Source organism: Coenobita brevimanus, chromosome 44, assembly GCF_032717465.1.
Source record: "Coenobita brevimanus isolate Jiangsu-jjx chromosome 44, ASM3271746v2, whole genome shotgun sequence".
In the NCBI taxonomy this organism is placed as follows: domain Eukaryota; kingdom Metazoa; phylum Arthropoda; class Malacostraca; order Decapoda; family Coenobitidae; genus Coenobita; species Coenobita brevimanus.
Window position 1 is genome coordinate 4365007 of NC_136997.1, and position 23479 is coordinate 4388485.

The window sequence follows — 23479 nt, forward strand, 5'->3', positions numbered from 1 at the left end:
TAGTGGGTTTAGGGGTTTGAACACGATTTTTTCCATGAAGATTCTAGTAGTAGGGTATATTGGAGTTTATGTTTGCTCTCTTAATGCCACCCACGAATGAGTAACCGATCCTCTGGTTTTAACTGTCTGGCCTGAAAAGCCTAAGTGAAATTTTATTTATTTATTCGTATAAGTATTTGATGTTAGCTCATATTTTCAGTCAGACCCTTACCTTCTCGTCCATAATATACGTGGTTCCAACAAGGCCCCTTTTCATTTGAAGGTTCATCACGAAATCGATAGGGTCGATGTAGGCGTGTGTGCCGTTCATAACCAGCTTCAGGAGGAAGAGGTCATAGTCGCTTGTCACGGGGGCGGGATCGAGGTACATCCGACGCCCCAGGGTGTGGTACACAGGGTTGGTTGATTGTAGGAGGGCTTGGGGCACGAACGATCCGTAATCCACCATGCTGGGGCTGGAATAATAATAATAATAATAATAATAATAATAATAATAATAGCCTAAGGGATGGTTTATTATAGGAGGGCTTGAGGTACGAACTTTCGGTAATCCACCATTCTTGAGCTAGAATAATGATGATACATGTAGTAGTAGTAGTAGTAGTACTAGTAGTAGTAGTAGCTGTAATAATAGCCTAGGGGGTGGTTTATTATTATAGGAGGGGTTGGGAAGCGAACCATCCTTAGTCTACGATGCTGGGGTTGAAAGTAAAATAAAGAGGAGAAGGAGGAGGTGGAGGAGGAGGAGGAGGAGGAGGAGGAGGATATGAAGAAGAAAGATTAATGCCTTTTGACTTCTGATTACTGTTCCAATTAGTAGTAATTTTCCATCACTTTAATGAAACTCTGACGACTGACTTTTGAAATCCAGTGATGTTCATTTAGGAGCCTAGCATTTTTTTTTGGATTATAAGAGATTTCTAATTCGTCAGGTACAAATTGAGGAAAAGTTGGATGACACTAATCTCTTCGGCTGTGATATAAAGCAAACTTCAGAAAAGTGTAAGAAGGTAGAATACTCTGTCATCTGAAGCAATGAAAACTGTATAAGGCAGGACACAGTGCTGATCTCAGGACACTAAAATATCATAACACACTACATAACAGCTAGTGGCATATATACTGTTAATATGTAATATAGAGGTTTGAAGAAAGTCGTGCCTAGGCTCGAGAGATCTGGAGGAAACAGCAATGCACATTCTAGCTAGGGAATTTCGCACACAGCACAGTATGACACTGGAGGGGAAACTCCACAGTCGTGGAAAGTTCCTTCACACGTGTCCTCATGCATGACCCAACCAGTCTTATACACGGGAAATTGGAGAGACAGGGTAGAAGGGGTTAGAAGAGAGAAGAGGCACGGTGGGAGAGGCAGGAACAGAGGGCACGGAGTTAATGAGCATAAACCATTCTCGTCTCGGTACTGGTATTGTGAAGATAACTTCCTCTGGAGACTAAAGCTGCAGTCAAACCCCAAACTCATCTTTAGGTTTCTCCTGCCATCCACGACAAGACAAACTTGAATATATATATATATATATATATATATATATATATATATATATATATATATATATATATATATATATATATATATGAAGGGGATTTGCCAGTTAGGTAGTCTCGTATCTTCGAGATGTTTCTCGTACAGTAAGTTCCGGCATCGGTACGTGTCAGAGTTGCCAGTTTGCCTGCTGTTTGTTAGCATAGTTATTTCATTAGTTATGCTTTATTTTTTGTGCTCTTTTTCTTTATATTGTTTTATTTAAGTGATTGTTAAATTAAGTAATTTAAGTTCGTATGGTAAATGATTTAGAGTGTTATGTAATGTAAGACAACACTGGCATGCTTTGGGCTGTTTCCGAGTTGGCAACTGTTGCCCGTCGAGAGTAAACACGAAGTTTCGATAGTATTGCAAGCTTATATAAGATGGTGTAGAGATTATTACGAGTTTAGTCGGGTTTCAGAACAGTTAGTAAAGTGCAGTCGGTTTTGGTGCAGTGCAGTGTCATTGTCAGTGAAGACTGTATATTTTTGGTACTTGTGAAAACAGTGGCAAACATGAGGGTTTATTGAAATTTGTATGTCACTGGAACTTGAGAAAACAGTGAAGTGTCAAGCATTAATAACTGTGAAGTGTTGTTAAACATTAAGTGTAATAGCACTTAGTAAAGTGTGTATAGCTCCAGTGCTTATGAGAACAGTGAAGCTGAAAAGCATTAAGTGGAATTATTTGGAAAAGAAAGACAGTGAACTGTAAGAAGCCAGTGTTTATTTTCGCCTCAGTTGATCTTGTGTGCCGTACACCTTAAGGCTGACCATAGGAAGAACAACTCACTGGTCAACGTCCTTCCTATACTGTACTATTGCTGTTGGAGCCTGTGGCAGTGTGGGGACTGGGACGTAACACTGGTGTCAGGAGTGTGGGATTATTATTTCAGGGCTGCAGTGAGTCTAACCTTCGACATGGAAGCAGAAGGTGTGAAGACAAGATCTCGAGCTGGGCAGGAGGAGGAAATTTCCCAGGCGACAATCGTGAAGCTAATGCAAGCACAGAGTGATAAGCTAGAGACACAAAGTGAAGAACAGAAAAGGCTCAGAAACGAAATCAAAGAACAACTACAAGCACAGAACAAAGGACAGAAAAAGTTCGAAGAACAGTTACAGGCACAGAAGAAAGAAATTAAAGAACAATTGCAGGCACCGAACAAAGAACAGAAAGAACGACATGAACAGCTTCGGGAGGCATTACGGGGGCAACGGGGGGAAGTGCAACTGAGGGTGCAAGGACGGCTAGGAGCATTCATAGGGGAGTTGAGTGAAGAACATCAACAGCTTAAGGAGGAAGTAGATGCTAAGATAGAGCAGCAGAAGTATGAGGTAAGCAATAATGTGATGGAGTGTAAACACCATGTAGACGATCAATTGAAGTCAAATAGAGAAGAATTTGTGAAAGAGTGCAAACAGCTTGTAGACAACCAGCTAAAGATTAGTGAGGGAATTGTTATAGAGTGCAGACAGCATGCAGGTAGCCAGTTGAAGCATGTAGTCGATCATGAGAAGATAATGAGAATATGGAGGCTGTAGAGAAATATTGCACTGCTGAGCCTTAGGTTAGTATACAGAAAGCATATGAAAGGAATGGACAGTGTATGATGAATCTTGGTGGATCCCAGGCATCTGAAGATGTCATTGCAGGATTGAATAATCAAAATGTTAGAGGTTCATAATTATGATGACTCAGTTTTTAGGCCCGAAACCAGTGAAGTGCATGGCTCTAATGGGGAGCCATTTAAGAAGAAACCTCAAGAAAGTGATGGTAGGGTATCTTGGGAAGCTTACTGTGCACAGTCTGAGTTACTTGCGAATCAGAATGGTTGGGATGATAAGAAGAAGGCTGCAGACGACCCACCACTGAAGAAATGCATGAGAACCTTGATGAATAGTGTGTGAGAAGACAGAAGGACAGACAACATGCAGCATAATAGGAATGGGATCCGTAGGAAGAAATGCTGCTGTACTGTAGTGATGGGGCTGGTGTCGGACAGAGAAGAATTGGGGAGGATGCAGATGGAGGGTGCAGATTTGCAACCGGTACTGGAGTGGCTGCAGCGGAGTGCAGTGCAACTATCATGGGGAGGAGTTTCCAGGTTGGACCCTGTGACCAGGAGCTGCTGGAGTCAGTGGGACCTTCTTCATTGCAACGGACTACTGGAACGTCAGCGGGAGACGCCCATTGGCCTCAGCAAGTGTTAGCAACTGGTGGTTCTGAAGAAGATGAGGTCTGAGGTCTTGGATGAGTCCCATAATGAGATCACTAGTGGGCACCTGGGAGTGAAGACAATACTAAGCCGGCTGTGACAGAGGTTCAATTGGATTGGCATGCGTCAGGATGTTGAAGAGCTGTGTCAGGCCTATCAAGTATGCTGTGCCAAGAAGGGACCCAAGAAACGTGGTTGTGCCCCTCTCCAGCTGTACAAAGTGGGTGTACCGATGGAAAGCGTCGCAGTGGACATTGCTGGACCTTTGCCACTCACTGAGAGAGGAAACCGGTATATATGTGTTGCCATGGACTACTTCAGAAAGTGGCCAGAAGCCTATGCCATCCCCGATCAAGAGGCTGCGACTGTTGAGCAGGTGTTGGTTGCTCAGTTTTTCTTTCGTTTTGGGATGCCACAAGAGCTACATTCAGACCAGGGTAGAAACTTTGAGTCTGCTGTGTTCCGTGAGTGCTGCAAGTTATTGGGGATCAAGAAAACCAGGACGACCCCCCCTAAGGCCACAGTCAGATGGGATGGTGGAGAAAATCAACTGGACCCTGGGACAAGAACTGGCTAAGTACTGCATAGATGGACAAACAGAATGGGACGAGAAATTACTTGCATTGCTGATGGCAAATCGTTATGCATCTCATGCGTCTACCAGCTACTGTTCTGCAAAACTGATGTTGGGCCACGAGTTATGCTTACCTGTTGACTTGTTAATGGGAAGACCACCTGGTGAAGAGCTGCCTACAGACACCACTGGGTATGCGAAACACCCTCAGGAAATGATGGCTGAGGTTCATCAAGTGCGAGGAGCCCTAAAGTTTTCAGGAGAGGTGATGAAGTGCAAGCATGATGTCAAGGCAAGTGACGTGAGCTTCAAGGATGGTGACCAAGTTTGGTTATACAACCCTCACCGAAGCTGCAGAGCCCATAGGACGGGCTTTACGTTGTGTTGGACCGCCTATCAGATGTAACATATCGGATGCAGGGAGGCAGGAAGTCTCGCCCAAAGGTGGTACACGTGAACCGTTTATGGTAGTACCATGGGCCAGGAAAGTACAGCTGGGACGTCTCCTAGGAATTGTGCTCACCCACAGCCGAGGATGTTGAGGAGGACCAAGGAGCTGAAGAGCAAGGGGATGGTGACAGTTCCTCAAGAGAAGAAGTGCATCAAGAAGAGGACCAAGATTATCCTGGAGGAGTGGACTGTGTGGAGGAGCAAGGACATCGTCAGAAGCGGCATAGAGATTACCTGACAAGTTGAAGGACTATTTTGTGAATAGTTAGATGTGTCATTAGGATTAAGGTTTATTTTTGTATATACTGTGGAGTTTTGTCGGGACGATAAAGAACTAGGGAGGGGGTAGTGTTATGAAGGGGATTTGCCAGTTAGGTAGTCTCGTATCTTCGAGATGTTTCTCGTACCGTAAGTTCCGGCATCGGTATGTGGCAGAGTTGCCAGTTTGCCTGCTGTTTGTGAGCACAGTTATTTCATAAGTTATGCTTTAATTTTTGTGCTCTTTTTCTTTATAATGTTTTATTTACGTGATTGCTTGTTACATTAAGTAATTTAAGTTCGTATGGTAAATGATTTAGAGTGTTATGTAATGTAAGACAACACTGGATGTTTTGGGCTGTTTCCGAGTTGGCAACTGTTGACCGTCGAGAGTAAACAGTAGACATTACTACGAGTTTAGTCGGGTTATCAATTCCTTCTTATGACAAGGGACTTCAAGTGAATCTGACCTAACAAACACAGTGGCGAGCAGAACTAACACCAAAGCTTCAACTTCTCCACATCAAGTATTTGTGTACCTTGAAGATGAATATCTCACAAAATTCTCAGGCACAGACAAGGACCGCATTGATATAATGACACTTCCAGATGAGTGCGAGCAACTTTTTGTTAAAAGGCATAGAACAGATGAGAATGAAAAGACAGCTGTTTTTTCATCAAGGATTAACCAAGAAAGGTGCCCAGCTGGTGATCTGCTTGGATCTGATAAGCTTTTACGAGCTCAGACGTATGAGAAGTTTAAAGCAGAATCCCTGAAGAAATTATATGGTGGTATAATTTTTTTTACCAAGTATAACTACAGAATTACATAACATCGTGGACCTTATGAGACAGTATACCACAAATCCTGTCTTAGGTGAAATAACAGCAAATGTGTCCACGATCAAGAGAACTGAAAACTCAAACTGAGTAACAGCTGAAGGGAAGATGTCACCAATGCATGTCGTAGACATCCTTAGTTATGTAGCTGCATTGTGCCCGGGTTCGATTCCCGGCACGGGAAGAGTTTGGGGGAGGCGGTGGCTCAATCGGTAGAGAGGCAGCCTGCAGTCCTACCGGACCCAGGTTCAAATCCCGGCTGGGGCAGGGAACAGTTTAAGGATTTGAATTTCATTAATGAAGCTTTACTGATCTTCCAGAAGACCCGCCGACATGTCGTAAAAATACCCCCGCTAATACCAATACACCAGTCCTGTATGAGACAGCACTAGCATGTATTCAATATGGACGGTGAGTGTTAGCGCCGAAGTGGTGACATGTAGAGGTGTATGGTATGTAGGAGGGCTGCTGGGCCTTGATAGCAGGCTGTGAAGCCTATGCCCAGAGTCGGACACATAAAAAAAAAAAAAATTACCTGGTGGGGTCATAAATATGTCAAAAACAGTTCCTTATACCCCAGGAATATGTGTATTAGATTTTATGAACGAGGTAGATATGAACTCTAGCAAAGCAGGGGTGAGTGAAGTATCACAATCCAGTCCAATCAAGATGAGAATTACAGATTAGCAGCCATGAATACATCTACCACAAGTACAGAACAAAAACGATCGTGACCTGAGAACAGACAAACAAAACAATATCTGACATCAAGGCAGCAGTCGCAAACACCAGGCCACAGTCAGCCTAAAAAATGTGCACGTAGTCTAAGCAGAAACTGTGCCACAGAAAAACAAAAATATGGAAAGTCATCTCGTGGGTCACATTCGGGAGATAGGTCTACTCTCTGTTATTACTGTGCGAATCCTGGTCACTTGAAATCTGAATGTTATATTAAATACAAGGAGGATAGAGATAAAGAGAAATGGATGCAGCCATATTGCAGAAAGCATAAAAACACAGGACACTGGACATCACATTGCAAAATAGTTGAAAGGTTAGTGTCTGTTTTGAAGCTGGGAGAAGGGCATGCCATTACAAAAAACGACAATATATAAAGAATACCAATCCTCGAGTGCATATAAGAAGCGTACATGAAAATGAGTGTATCTTTGTGTCCACTTCCTGTGAAGATCAAATTTAAAAATTTCATTATTCTTGGATTCAGGATCACAAATGAATTTAATAACACAAGAGGAATTAGAGAGGGCTTTTAGAAATAATAAGATCCCTCAAATGAGGGATTTGAGGCATGTATGGGTAAGATGGGAGTTGGTAGTAGGATGAGTGAAAACGGAGTGAGGTTTGGAAGCTTCTGTCTGGCCAATGACTTAGTCATCGGGGGCACACTCTTTCAGCACTGCAATATACACAAGACAACTTGGGTGTCGCCATGTGGAAAATATAAAAATCAGATTGATCACATCGCTATCAGTAGGAGGCATAGAAGTTCTCTGCTAGATGTTCATGTTAAACGGGGAGCGGATATTGGTAGTGACCATCAACTCAGCATTGCAAAAATAAGGTTTAAACTTAAAAATCAGAAGAAGGAAATATCTGGTGTTCGTAGATACGATATTGTTAAGCTTAGAAGGGAAGGAGAAGAAAAGGAGGAATTCAGATTAGAATGCAGAAATAGGTTTTTGGTGTTGGAAACGTTGGAAGAGGGGGAGAGAAGTGTAGATGAGATGTGGGAGGATGTGAACAAAGTTTTGCATGAGACTGCTGAATGTACGATTGGAAGGAGACATAGATTCAGGAGAAAGAAATGGATATCAGAGGAAACTTGGGATATGATAAAAAAGAGAGGTGAGGCTAAATTGAGGAGTGAGATGCAATGCGTTGATGAACGAGAGATTGAATTAGCAAGAGCTGCGTACTGGAGTTTGAATTCAGAAGTAAGAAGGTTAGCTAGGAGAGATAAAAGAAGATGTGTGGATGAAAAGGTTGCAGAGACTGAAATCTTAATAAACAAAAATGATGGACAGAGTCAAAGAATAGCATATGAATCGATTAGAGAACTGAGTGGCAATGCAGGTAAACGCAAGGAAATACCAGTTAGAGACAGGGAAGGAAATTTATTGACCAAAGATGGAGATATTAAAAATAGATGGAAAGAGCATTTTGAGACAGTTCTTAATAGACCAATACCACCAGAAGAGGATATACCGTCTGCTCAGGAAGATTTAAATATAGAAACAGGAGAGTTGAGGCTTGCAGAAGTGGAGAAAGCAGTAAAACAGTTAAAGAATAATAAGGCACCAGGGGAGGATGGTTTATTTCCGGAAATGTTTAAAGTGGAGGGGGATAGATTAATAATGATCTTGACCAAGCTATTCAATAAGATATGGGTGACGGGGTTACTACCATCAGTTTGGAAGAATGGTGTAATTTTTAAAGTTCCGAAGAAGGGAGACCTGAGTGAATGTGGTAATTGGAGGGGAATCTCTTTGTCACCGATAGCTTTGAAAGTTTTCAGTAGAGTGTTGTTAAATAGGTTGGAGCCGGTGGTTGAGGGTATTCTGAGGGATGAACAGGCTGGTTTTAGAAAGGGACGTGGTTGCAATGATCAGATCTTTATAGTTAGGCATTTGATGCAGCAAGTTAATGAAATGAGAATACCGTTAAGTCTTTGTTTTGTTGATTTTGAAAAGGCTTTTGATAGTGTTTCGAGAGAGACTATGGGGAAGATCATGAGACATTATGGAATACCAGAGGAGTTTGTGAGGGTCATTATGAACATGCATGAGGACACATTTTGTAAAGTGATGGTTGATGGTTGTCTGAGTGATTCGTTTGAAGTCAAGTCCGGAGTAATTCAAGGTGGTGTTCTATCGCCTTTACTATTTATATTGGTCATTGATTACATTATGAAACGCGTTGGAACAGAAACCGGTGCAGGTATACTTTGGGGAGAGAACAGGAAACTTTTGGATTTAGATTATGCAGATGATATAGTGTTGATCTGTGATGGGCCAGAAGAGATGCAGAGAGTGTTGGACTGTTTGGTGAGTGAAGGTCGCAAGGTGGGTTTGGTTATTAATTGTGGAAAAACTGAAATAATCAATATGAATATGGAAAATGCGCAGGAATGTGTAATTGGAGGTATGGTTGTAAAGCAAGTTGATAGGTTTAAATATTTAGGTACTTATTTAGCCAAGGATGGTTCTTTGAACTTTGAATTCGAGGAAAGGTTAAAGAAGGCTACTCAGGCAATGGGAATGCTTAAAAATATTTGGAATAATAACAATTTTTCTGTGCATACAAAAATCAAACTTTATAAGGTAATGGTTAGGAGTATCTTAATTTATGGACACGAGTCTTGGTACAGCACAGTGACTATGGAAAATAAATTCTTGGTATTTGAAAATAAAGCACTTACAAGAATATTAGGAGTTAAGTGGTGGGAAAGGATACCAAATAGTAGAATTAGAGAAATAACGGGAGTGCAGCCGATCGATGAATATGTTAGATTCTCACGATGGAAGTGGCTAGGACATGTGTATAGGAGACAGGGATTAGTACGAGGTACACCAGGGTGGGTGGCACTTGGTAGGAGAGGTAGAGGAAGGCCACGAGAGACGTGGGTGAGGACAATGAGACGGGAAGCTGGAGATGAGTGTTGGGGAGATCTTGAGGAGTTAGCACAAGATAGGATGTGGTGGTGTGAGTTCATCGAGGCCCTATGCATCCCCGAGGGTGCCACAGGAAATGATTGATTGATTGATTGAAGAATGTTTGCTTCTTGAAGGAATCTAATGTAATGTATATGCTACAGATCGGAAACAAATAACTGTGAAGGGTCTGATATGGTTAGACATCAATGTTACAGAGACTGCGAGAACAATCACCGTTAATTACTATATAGCAGAAAGCTTAGAAATAAGAGCTAACATGTTATTGGGTTTTAGAACCGTGAGGAAAAAGGGTATCGTATTACTCCCACACATGGATGGGAAGAAAAATGACAACGAATTCATAACAGATATTTCACCAGAAACTTCACCCGACAATTGCAAAATATCAAAGGGAGTTGGAATGATCAAACACCTTAGCAGAACGATTCAGCTTGACGAAAGTACACATGTACTCATACATACCCTCCCAGACCTACCATCCCCTTTACCCAGGGACCGAGGTGACAGTAAACTTTCAACATTAATTCCTGCACAGCTCACCAATGATGTCTCCGCTGTGGGAGATCACCTTGACGTGGTGGTGGGGTATGAAGCATGGTTGCTGGTGCCACCTACTTTGGAGGCGTGCCTACCTTTGTAGGGTTTGGCATTTGTCGGCCTTGTGGACCAAGCACCCCCTACATTAGAGATGTGCTGATACCAAGATGTTGGCTGACACTGGTACCGATACTGATACCCCCTTTTCACCCAATACCAATATCGATACTCTGATACTAACAAATGGCTGATACTTTGCCAATACCGATACCGATACTGATACTTTGTTATTTTGATTACCCTGCATTTAATCTGTAACTTCTGTAAGCTCATGTTATGAAAGTATAGAATTACTTGTCTTTTAATATTATTAACCCGCCCTGTCCCAGAAACGTGAATTCACATCCTCACATGATGTGCACTCTTATCCCAGAGACGTAAATTAATGCGGCAACATTGCAAGGCCCCTAATTTTCACAATTTTCAATTTAATTTGCACAATTTTCAATTTTCGCGAATGATTTTTGGCACTTATACACGGGACACCTTCCTCTACAAGATGCCAGGCAGGGACAATGCCTTACCCAGCATGACCTCCTCCACCCCCCCCCTGCAAGCCCTTTTCTCAGCAATTCACCTGTTATCAGTGACCTGACCAGTAAAGCCATGTCATGCCAAGGTACAAAATTCAGGGCCAGAGTGATTCCCCAATCGATGACAGTCTGGAGGACAAACATTAGAGGAAGAAACAGTCAGAAATGATGATCAGGTAATGTGGCAAAAAAAGGTCAGGAATGGTGATGAGTTAGTGAGTGAAACAATGCTTATAATGCCTATATTACCGTTTGAAAACCAATATACTCTCGTACTACATATAAATTCGTACCAAAAAAATAAATAAATACCGTTTATGAGTGGTGTGGAATAGTTATCCTCCCATAGAACTCGTTTTCTTTGCAGCCAGCCTGATAGAAAACCCTGTAAGGTAAGGAGGTACTTCTACCTGGATCGAGTATTTTAAACCTCAGGTGAGCGATTTCTTTATGAATTTTCGATGTTTCTCACCGAAAGCGGATGTTTGAGCTAAAAAAAAAAAAAGGTCCAAAAATGTCAGGACTAGGGCGTACCACTGTCCAGAAAACGTCGTGATGGGGGGGGGTTAATTATAGTAATCGACATATAGTATTACTATATGATAATGTTACATCATACATGTAATTGTAATATATCATAACCATCTGTTTATCAGTGTCATGAAACATGAGTGTCTTGAATCACATAATAAACCAGAAAAGTTTTGGAGTATTGTCCATATTCTTACCTTGCCGATACTGATACTACAAAAGAAGGCCAATACTGCCGATATCGATACCATACTATCAGCACATCCCTACCCTAAATCACTGGTAGAGGAGGCCTGCTGGTGATGTTAGTCCCTGCCTATTTGCCATCTAGGGAACGACTGTTGCCTCCCCTTGTGTTTGCCGTGCATGGTGTCCCATAGTGCTAGGAGACGAGAGTCCTGGGGGTTAAGTGATGCTGAATGATGTGCCCTGCAGCTAGCAATACACCTCTTTGGTCCTTGATTCTGGTTAGACGGGCGGCCTGGTTGGGCCCGACCAAGTCAATCGGCTGGTCATGTGTTGGCTAGGGTCAAGTGGGTACTGGGGGACCTGGTGACTCCTATTGTCCTGGAGTCACCCTTGCCGAGGTCCCCCAGTGGTTACCAGCATATACTTTCTTGCTACCTCTGGGGTCGCCAGTGGTGTTGTCCCTGGCATAAGACCTCCCCTTGTTGGGCTCCATGGTGGGTGGAGGGGTGGGGAAATGAAGTTTTTGAAGATGCATATGGCAGACAATAAACAAACTTTCATTGACAACTTTACCTTTGTCCATGGAAGCTCCCATATTGCCACCTTAAAGCCTTAAAGCCTTAAAAGGCCCCTGGTGAATGTCCTCCTTTGCCCCAGTGTTCAGCTGGGGCTTGGAGATGGTCATGTCGGGGAGGTACAGATCTGTGGCTGAGCATAGAAGAGCCGGTGCCGGCATCATATACAAAATATCTGGTGCTGAAATCCACCGTAGGAGGGTCAGTCCTAGATATTGATATCTTCAAATTACGCTGTGCCATTGTGTCATCCCTTGGAAGAGAGCCCAAGATCTCATCCCAGGAAGATGGAAGTATTCTAACTGAGGTGTCTTCCCCAGAAGAGATCTCCAGCCAAAAGACTCTAACCTCTGTTGCTGGCTCTGCTGTTACTTGTATTCCTCATGAAACCTTTAACCAATGTAAGGGAGTCATTTGCTCTCGTGACATCCTCCTCTACTCAGAGGAGCAACTGCTGGAGGAGCTGCAGTTCTTTGGTGTGGTGAAGGTTGAGCACCGTCAGAAAAAGATAGATGGGATTCTAAGCCCAACTCCAACATTGTTCTTAACTTTTGACAAATTGGCATTGCCTAGATCTGTGAAATTAGCATGTTTTTTTATTCCTGTGAAGCCGTATGTGCCAACCCCAAAGCGCTGCTTCACTGGGCAGGGGTATGGACATGTTAGTTGTTTTTGCCGCCATGCACGGGCTGGCCTCCCTGGTGTCTGTATCTCAGTGGTCAACTAAGTCATACAAGTGACTGTCCAGAACCCCTTAAATGCTATTATTGTGGGGGCCCTCATGCTGTATCTTTTAAAAGCTATCCTTGCTATTGTTAGAAAAGGAGATTTTGTCAATTCGAACACTTGAGAAGGTTTTGTTTCCCGAGGCTAAGAAGAGAGCCCAGACGCGCTTCTTCCAGCCCTGTGTTACTTATGCTTCTGTCCTTTCTGGAATGCCAGTGCACTGCCCTATATATCTGAAATGGCCTCGACCCAATCCAGTGCCCAATTCATCATCTAGTGCTTTGCAGGATGTTGTCCGTGCCGTTCATATTGTTTGTGAAAATGAACCTTGCCTACTCCCTACTCAGAATGTTTCCACCCTGATTCCGGTGGCTGATGGCTTGCACACTTCTGTGGTGGTGGTAGATGTCCACATTACCAGACTTCTGTCCTACCCATTATGCCCAAGGCTCTACCTGTACCTGGTATATCTCACTGTTTTTCATTAGAGTCCTCTGAGCATGAAGATCAGCCACCTAAGTTCTCTCTTGTTGACCCTTCTATCGACACCTCTCCTATTCCTTCTGCCCAACAGGCTGAAGGATCTAGGCAGGCAACATCTGAAACTGAAGGTTCACCTCTGGTCCCATCCCCACCTGAGGATGTTGTTGCAAAGCTCGTTGGTGATTCAGATATGAAACACCAACGAGGATGGAGGATGACCTCCACAAAAGATTCGAGTCCTGTGGACTCTACTTCCACTTCTGAGGCTTCTGGTGGGAGCACTGGCAGTCCTACATCTTCAAAGGCAGCCCCCAAGCTGCCTTCCAAAAGAACTGGTATGCCTCCTTCAAGAAAGAATGTTGTAAAACTTACTCCCTCATCATCATGTTTGCCTTCGGATGTTAGACCGAGGGTGCAGGTTTCTGGTGCTGGGCAGGCTCCTCCAAAGGGCTCTCATAAGCATCACTCCAAACTTGCTGGGGTCGCAAAGTTGTCTCGCCCCTCATCCTGATTCTTCCTTCACTATGGGTACTATGGCATTCTCAGCCAGTATACTACAATGGAACTGTTGAGAGCGTGGTAACTGGGAGGAGCTGCGGACCCTCGTGACTTGTTCCCCTATGTGTGTGTGTGTCTCCAGGAAACTTTTGTTGGGTTTCCACTCCCCATGCACCCCCTGAGTACAATGCCTTTTACTCATTGCCAACCCAGGGTCCTGTCGAGGTCGTGCTGCTTTGGTGAGGGCTGACATCCCTCATCGGCCAGTCCACCTCCAGTCTGACCTCCAGTATGTTGCTGTGTAGTTGTATGCCCACAGTTTGTTCCATTTATTTACTGCCCGACACAGCAATCAGTAGAGTGGAACTTGAGAACCTTCTTGGCCAGTTACCTATGCCCTTTCTTCTCTTGGGGAACTTTATTGGTCGCCACCCATCTTCTTAACCATCGTGGGAGTTTGTTCGTGTCCTTATTGGAGGATGAGTATCTTGACCTGTTCAATACTGGGGCATTTACACATTCTCACCCCCAGATGGGTTCATTTACTGCAACTGACCTCTCTATCTGCTCTCCTGACTGTCTCCTGGACTTTACTTGGGAGGTTATGAAGGATCTCCATGGAAGTCATCACTTTCCCATCCTCCTTGCTGCAGCAGTATCTAGTCCCTGCTCTTCTCTACCGAAGTGGAGAGTGGATAAGGCAGACTGGTCCCTTTTCTCTTCTCTGATTTCTATTAATGCCTCAGTTGAAGACTATCTGCATATTGATGAGGCTGTTTCGTTCTTTATCTCCGTTCTGCATTCTGCTACCCTTCATGCTGTTCCTAAAACCCCTGGCACGTATCACTATTGACCTGTCCCATGGTGGAATGAGGATTGCAGTGTAGCTGTACATGCTAAGAAGTTGGCTTTCTCCCATTATCGTAGGTGCAGGGCAGAGCATAATCTTGTTGAGTTCAGAAGGGCGTGGGCTAAGGCTCATTAGATACTGAAACAAGCTAGGCAGGACTCTTGGAGGGCTTGAGTGTCATTTGTAAACTAGAAACGCTAGTGTCTCGGGGTGTGGAAGAGGGTGCGAAAGATTTCAGGAAAATATACTCAAGGCAGGTTCCCTGTGCTGATGTCTAATGGTGAGCCTATTGGTGGCCCTGCAGCTGTGGCCATTATTTTTGCATTTCCCTTTGCGGCGGTCAGTCATAGAAACACTAGCTCACCAATTTTTGCCAGACAGCGGGAGATAGAGGAGGCAAGGGTGCTGGACTTCCCTTCAGGGAATGTGGAGTCCTACAACCTCCCTTTCTCTTTTTGTGAACTCCAATCTGACCTTTCCCTCTGTCATGACACCTTACCAGGGCAGGATGATATTTCCTACGTGATGCTTCGGCACCTGAATGATGATGCACTGTTATTTCTCCCTAGACTTTTTAATAGAATCTGGAAGGAATCTTCTCTTGCCTCCTCTTGGCATGAGGCTATTGTCCTGCCATTCCAGAAGCCGAGAAAGGCAGGTTACAGTCCCCTGGAGTATCGACCAATTGCCTTAACATCTGCCTGTGTAAATTATTTGAGAAAATAGTCAACATGTCCTAATGTATTTCTTAGAAAGCAATGAATGTCTCTCTCAGTGTCAGTCTGGTTTTCGAAAATATCGCTCAGCAACGGATGCACTGGTCCATCTTGAGGCCACAGCATGTGATGCTTTTGCTAGGCAGCAACATCTGGTGTGCATATTCTTTGACCTAGAAAAGGCATATGAAGCTACATGGCAGTTTGGTATCTTCTGTCAACTCCATTCTTTAGGTTTACGTGGTAGGCTGCGTGACCGCTCCTTCAGGGTTAGGGTTGGTGTCACCCTGTTTCCTTCATACCCTCAGGAGGAAGGGGTGCCTCAAGGAAGTGTCCTCAGTGTGACCCTTTTTGCTTTAGCATTGGACGGTGTGTATTCAATTCCAGAAGGGGTGTCGGCCTCACTGTATGTTGATGATTTGGCTCTATGGGATGCTGCTTCCCGAACGTCCATGGCTGAACATCGCATGCAGCTCGCTCTGGACAGGGTCTTTCGGTGGGCGACCATGCATGGCTTCCATTTCTCCTCAACAAAGGCTGTGGTCTTGCATTTCTGCCATTTGAGAGGTATACATGCAGACCAAGATCTCCAGTTATATGGTCACAGGGTGCGATGTGTGGATGAGACAAGGCTCCTTGGTCTTGTTTTTGACCGGAGACTGACGTGGGTACCATATATCTGTTCCTTACGACTATCATGCCTCCATGCCCTGTCTCTCTTTTGGACTCTGTCTCACTTAACTTGGGGCGCTGACAGAAACATCCCACTCCACCTTTACCTTGCTTGCCTTAGGAAGGAGAAAATTGGTCTATGGGTGAGTGGTATACTCTTCTGCTACTGAGACATGGCCTCGGCCACTAAATTCGGTCCATCATGCTGGGATTCGTCTGTCAACAGGAGCTTGCTGGTCTTCCACAGTTGAAAGCCTACTGGTTGATGCAAACGAACCGTGACTGGATCTCCACCGGCAGTCTGTAATAGTGCAGTGTTGGCACCGCATTGACCATCTTCTGGCCTCATTGAGTTGTAAGGCTGTCGCTGAGGTCACTCTTCTCCCCTCGCTATCCACACCCGTTTGTGTACAGAACGAAGGCTGCCATGGGGGAGTTGGTGTTCAATCCTTCCCTGTTTGCCTTATGCATGTCCCCCGAGTGGCTTCCTGGCTTCTCCCAGAGATGCAACCATTTGATTACGTCCTTGAAAGGAATGCCTCCCTTTCCTCTCAGGCAGCCTTGTATTTTTCAGAACATGCCTCTGCTCACGGTGACTCAATTCCTGTATAAACTGATGGTTCTAAATCCCGTGTGGGGACAGGCTTTTGTGTCATTTTTCATGATCTTAGTTCTGGTGGGAGCCTCCCTCCTGCATCTGTTTTTACTACTAAAATTACTGCCATATTAGTCGCAGTTGAATTGATATTTTAGTTTTCTGCCAGCTTCTTTTACCATTTTTAGTGACTCAGCCAGTGCCCTGCAAGCTTTGGTTGTGGTTTCCCATCACATCCCCCAGTCTTGTCTGTCTTGGAGTGGCTCTACTTATCACATAGGTGAGGATACTCTGTACCACTGTGTTGGGCCCCTGCACATGTGGGCAATGGGCGTGCTGACTCTTTGGCGATAGCAGCTGCCTCTCGGCCTTTGACTCCTCATTACCATGTCCCGTCTGAGGATTTGTGTACAGCCACTGTGGAGGCTGTTTGTTTCTGCTGGCAGAGGAGGTGGGATGCAGCAGAGGCAAACTCTGCAGCATTCGTCGGAACCAAGGTGATGTGGGGTATGTGGGACTGTCCCGACAGTGGGAAACAGCCTCGGCCCGTCTCCGGATTGGCCACACTAGGTTGACTCATGATTTTTTAATGGAGAGGGCACCGATTTCCTATTGTGATGACTGTCTGGTTCCTTTGACTGTGCGTTATCTTCTTGTGGAATGTCCCAGTCATGAGGACCTTCGTAGGCGGTACCTTTCCGGGTGCCGAGCTGGCAACGGATCGTACCTTCTCTACTTGGTGCTTCGGGAAGAAGCTTGTGCTAAGGGGGGAGGCACCTTCTCATTTATTTTGAGCTCTTGCCTTCTTCACAAGCTGTAGGGCTTTATAAACCAAATTTTCGTTTGTGTTTAAATGATAATTTTCTCTTTTAACCTCAATTTTTCCACTACGTTTTAGTTTCCGTTGTTTCTTTTATTCTGTTCATTGTTTTATGTATCATTTTCCCCTTGCCTTTTATGGTTTATCTATATTTTGACTTTCTTTTAATGTTTGTGTTTGATGGCACATGACCTCTGCTGTTACGCCGCCATGTCACATTCATTCGTTCATTCATTCATTCATTCACCAATGATGTAGGTATTCCACCTAAATCATGTATGAAAGTCACCATAAAGAGTAAATTGAAGAATGGTACTGTTACTGTCTTGGAAGAATCATGTAAAATGAAAAAGACTCTCGGTGGAAAACGCCTTGTCAGGTGAATAACGATGGAAAAACTCATGTGTTCTTAATTTATTAGATGAATGGAGAAGTGCAGATCAAAAGGAAGACTTGTATATGCACTTTAGAGACTTGTCCAGCTCCTATACGTGAATTAACAATAGGTGGAACATCAGGTAAGCTAAAATCAAAGCTGGGAATAGCGCCGCTATTAGTAGCGTTGCTACATAGCGCCGCTACTATTTTAATAGAGATGGTGGTAGCGCCCCAACTTTTTTTTAGCCAGTAGCGGAACTGAGAGCGCCGCTACTTTTTGGCCGTGCTCACGCGTTACCGCGCTCCTCGCCACTCAGGCGAGGAATATAGGTCCGGAGTCGGTGAGTACATACAGATTTCCCAACGGTTTGGTTGTATTTATAAATGCCAAAAAATAATACTTTCGTCAATTCTGTCAATTTAAGATGTCAGCTAGATGTAGGCAATGCTCACACACACACACACACACACACACACACACACACAACACACACTAACTATCCTCGTTTCTAACTCCCGCTTTCTCCCTCACTCTCTCTTTCGGACTAATTCTTACTCACTGCGTTATTATTTGGTAAGAGTATGTTACTTTCAGTTTAAAGTAATGGAAAAAAAAAACATTGCTAATGTATAAATAACCTTTAAAAGAAAGCTCCGGTTCATTTTTACTTTCGTTTTCGTACATAGGAAATGTTAAATAGGTATAATAGAAAATATAAATCTGTGTAATATGTATCAATGGTAGGCCAAATTTGTTTGCCTTTTATTTACATATGTTACTTTCAGTAGGTACACTGGGTAACAATGTGAAAGAACATTTTTTACATTATACAGTAAATAGCTTTTTCCTGTACCTTCGGCTCTAAGCTTCATTAATGTGACACCGATATGTATATGATGTTTTTATTTTCAATATAAGTATATACTGACATTACTGGTACACAACATAACCACTCAGACTGACTAATATTATCAAAACAGTATATAGTGTATTGCTATATCACAGATTTTTGTTAACCTTTCCTTTGTGTACCTTTTTCTTATCCAGAGTAGCGGGAGCAGGAGCGCCGCTACATTTCGTATCAAGTAGCGAAACCAGTAATGCCACTACTTTTTCGAGCTAGTAATGGGAATGGGAGCGCCGCTTCTTTTTATTAGTAGCGTTCCCAGCACTGGCTAAAATCAACGGACAGAGAGTGCATAAAGGAGAATTTGATTCACTCATGAAATTGTTATGTGGAAAATTATCTACTGGATTCATTTAAAAAAAACCGACAGACAGTCGCATTACATGGAGAAAAATTAGGGTGTACAAACCTGATTAATCACAAGATTAACCTACACCAGGACACAAAACCAATACATGTACCAGCATATAGGATAGCACACTCACAACATACCCTTGCAAATCAATATGTTGATGAAATGTTAAATATGGGTCTTAGTGAGCCATCAGTCTCCCCGTGTAATGCCCCATTATTTTTCATGCCCAAAGGAAATGCTGAAATGCGTGCGGTAGTAGATTAGCGTAAATTAAACCAACACAGAATTCCAGACTGGTTTTCTATGCTGTTAAGTGATGTCTTGCAAAATACTGGACGAAAAAATAATGTATTATCCACAATTGATTTCCTTAATGGATATTATCAGATCGCACTTGATGATATCTTGCACAGAAACGCTATTTTCTCTACAAATACAGGGCTTTATCAGTATAAAAGAATGCCGATGGGGTTAAGGACAGGTCCTGGCACATTCCAACGACTAATGAATTGTGTACTATCAGAAGTGTTGGGAAATGGTGCTTTGACGACATCATAATTGCAACACACACAATAGATGAACATAACAGAAATTAGACCAGCTTCTACACAAGTTTCCCAATGCTGGTTTGAAAATTAAGCTAAAAACAAATTTGAATTTAAGCAAATAAAATTCTTAGGCCACAGTTTTGATGCAGATAAGAAAACACAAGCAGTAAGGGATTTCCCTGAACCCACATATGTGGATGAGATAAGACAGTTTTTATGACAGCTGGATACTACAGATCATTCATACAACAATTCTCACATAGTAGAATTATTACTCCACCTGCCGAAAAAACAAGCTGTATTTCTGTATGGAGAGGAACAAAAACTAGCATTTAATGAATTAAAAGATAAACTTACATGTGCACCTTGCTTGTACCCTATCCTAACTTCAAAAAACCATTTGTAATTTGCATAGATGCATCTCTTAAAGGATTAGGGGCCGTATTGATGCAAGAAGATAAGCGTGGAAAAAATCAGCCAACTGCATTCGCTAACAGACAAATAAAAGGTGCAGAGAAAGGTATTTCACTACAGACCTAGAGGCACTTGCAGTGTTCTTTGCATTACAACATGACGTGGTCTACAGTTATATACAAGTTGGAGAGGAGTGAAAACATACAGTTACCCTAGCTAAATATATCATTCGAACAATTCACAACAGCCGTCAATTCCTTTTATAGAATCAACCCAGGACAACCAAATCATCGAAGAAAAGAGGCCCTGCACACAACAAGGGGCAAAGTGGCACATTTATAATCTTCCAAAAATTGCCTTCAAAGTCTGGTGGCACAAAAATGTTCATAGAAATGTAATTTTTTTAGTTTTAGTTTCTAAAATTTGGACATAAGGTGCATACATGTGAATGCTCTAAGGGCAAAATCTAAGAAATTTGGTAAAATAATATTTTCATTGTAAAAATTACGTCATCAGCAGAAAAATGTTTTTTGCTAGTGTCTTCTCGGACTTTGTGAGCATTTAGCAGCCATTTTTTGTTGTTTTTCTCATTCAGACCAATATAGTATCATATTCGTTCAATACTATGATAAAGGTAAGTTCTTTTTTAAGGGCAATATGGAACTAAACGGTAAAGTGCAAAGTGCAACCCTTACATTGGTGCCCAAAGGGCACCCAAATACATATCTGTCAAAGCTTGTGGTTTACTCTGTAGAACAAAAGAAAAATGCAAAGCACACTTAGTGTATTATTTAAGAAGCACGACACCATTAATAAGCTGAAGGATGGATAGATAGATAGATTGACATACGAATGGAGTTTACCCTTTTTGGCATGCAACAGAACCTTCACTCCAGACCAAGTGTCACAAAGGTCACTTGGGGTACACTTCTCATTTCAGACTTTCACCTTTACTTCACTAATTGAAATTGAGCAAAGCGACTTTGCACAGTCATAGGGTAGTGTTTGAGGAAGACGCTGGTTGAAAAAAACAGTTTTTAGCCGGTGTGGCGCTTTACTTCTTGTGGCGTGCAGGGCATCAGATGTAATAACAGGCAAGAAGTGGTACCTAATGAAATGATACCACAGGTTTTAAGGACAATACACAATACTCCACATGCAGGACATCCTGGCAAAAATAGAACTGTCAGACAAGCCCGGATTTATTCTACCGGCCATCATTATGCAAAGACATACACAATCACATAGACAGATTCGAGTCATGTGAGACACAAAGGCTACACGTTAACACCTGCACTTATAGAAAAATATCCTGTACCTAACCAACCATTTGCCATCGTCGCTGTTGACTTGCATAAGTTATCCTTATCTTACAATAAAAACCAATATCTCATTGTTGCTTCAGATCATTTCTCAAGATATGTGATATTGGTCCCAATTAACGATAAGACAACAGAAAGAGTGGCAAGGGTAATCATAGACAATAATATATGTAGATTCACCACACCAAAGCTATCAATAAGTTATAACAGAGGTGGGTTTAATTCTGAAATCTTACAAGAAATATGTAAACAATACAATCTAAAAAAGGTCAATGTCTTAGCCTATCACCCAGCATCCACTGCGTTGGTAAAGAGACAAAACACAAAAGTGTTGGATGTGTTACGACAGATTCTCAATAAAAATTATACAAACTGGGATGATTGGATTCCCAGAGTGGAAGCATCAATTAACTGTGCAATAAACAAGTCTGTAGGAGACACACCCCATTTCATTATCTACGGGACAGACAAAAAATCATTCTATGAGATTCTGGAAGGTGAATAAATCCTGTATACAATTATAACGATGATCCTAAACTACTTTTGCTTGAATTCCAGGAAAGAAGCCAATATCCACCCAGTTCTGAAGAAAGGAAGTTCGTCTGACCCCTCCAATTACAGACCAATAGCTGTCACATCTTCTCTTGGTAAGGTATTTGAAACTTTAATTAATAAGCATATTGTTAAACATCTTGAATCCAACAACTTAATTAGTGATAGACAATACGGTTTTCGCCACGAAAGATCCACCATTGACATACTCAATCTCTTAACTCATACCATCCATCAATCAATTGACCTTTTTGGAGAAACTCATGCAGTAGCTCTTGATATCTCTAAAGCTTTTGACAGAGTATGGCACCGTTTCCTGCTGTCCAAACTCCCTTGCTATGGACTAACGTCTTTTGTTCCTTTGATTTCTTCTTATCTTAGTGACAGGAAAATAAGAGTAAAAGTAGATGATGTATATTCGAATTTCCATTCAATTAACGCCGGCGTGCTGCAGGGATCAGTTCTGGCGCCAACCCTATTTCTGATTCATATTAATGATCTCTTATCTGTCACTCACAATCCCGTTCACTCATATGCAGATGACTCAACACTACATAGTTCATTCACACTCAGACATCCATTTACAAAGTCTAATATCTCTACCTTTCAACTCAGTACAACCATCTCCATAAATCAAGATCTAGCTACAACCAGTGAATGGGGACAAAACAACCTTGTCTCTTTTAATGCTAGTAAAACTAAATATATACAGTTTACTAATAGACAGATATTGCCAGATTCGTACATTACCTTCAGTGCTACTAATATTCCCATCTCCAAAAGTATTGAAATTCTTGGTGTGTCACTTAACAGTGCCCTCAGCTGGACCTCTCATGTCAGATCACTTGCTAAGGCCACCCCAAAGAAACTTGGATTATTGTACAGAGTCCGTAACTTCTTCGCCGATGAGCAGTTAGCTATAATTTATAAGAGTCATGTGCACTGTCAGCTTGACTATTGCTCACCTTTGTGGAATGGTTTTGGAGAGGTTGCATTGAGACAACTGGACAAAATTCAGAATAAAGCTGTTAGAATCATTAACAACCCTGCCATTACATATAAACTACCTCCCCTGCAAGTAAGAAGGAATGTTGCCTCCCTTGCATTATTTTACAGATTTTTTTTGGCAAGTGCTCAGACGAGGTTGCGTCCATGGTGCCGCCTCTCCATGCCTTCCCTCGTGCTACACGGGCATCTGGTAGCGCTCATGACTGGAATGTCACTCAACCATATTGCAGAACTTCTCCCTATCAGAATTCTTTCATTCCCCGAACTGCATCTCTCTGGAACTCGCTTCCCCAGAGTTGTTTTCCTCCAAATTTCAACCCACAACTGTTCAAGTCTAACTGTTACAGATATTTTATGAATGGAGGACACCAGTAGTCTGGTGTATGGATTATTTTTTTTTTTCCCCATTTGTTTTTCCTTCCTCCGTTCTGTTATTTAAAAAAAAAAAATACACAAAATGGTGAGGAAACAATTATCGATGGCCAAGGAAGAAATGACGGAATCATTTAATAAGAAGGCAAAAGAACCAACTATCAGCATAGGAAACATTTTCTATGGTATCATTCACACTAGAGACAATAAACTCTCACCAAAATTTGAAGGCCCATTCAGAGTAATTAAGAAAACAGCC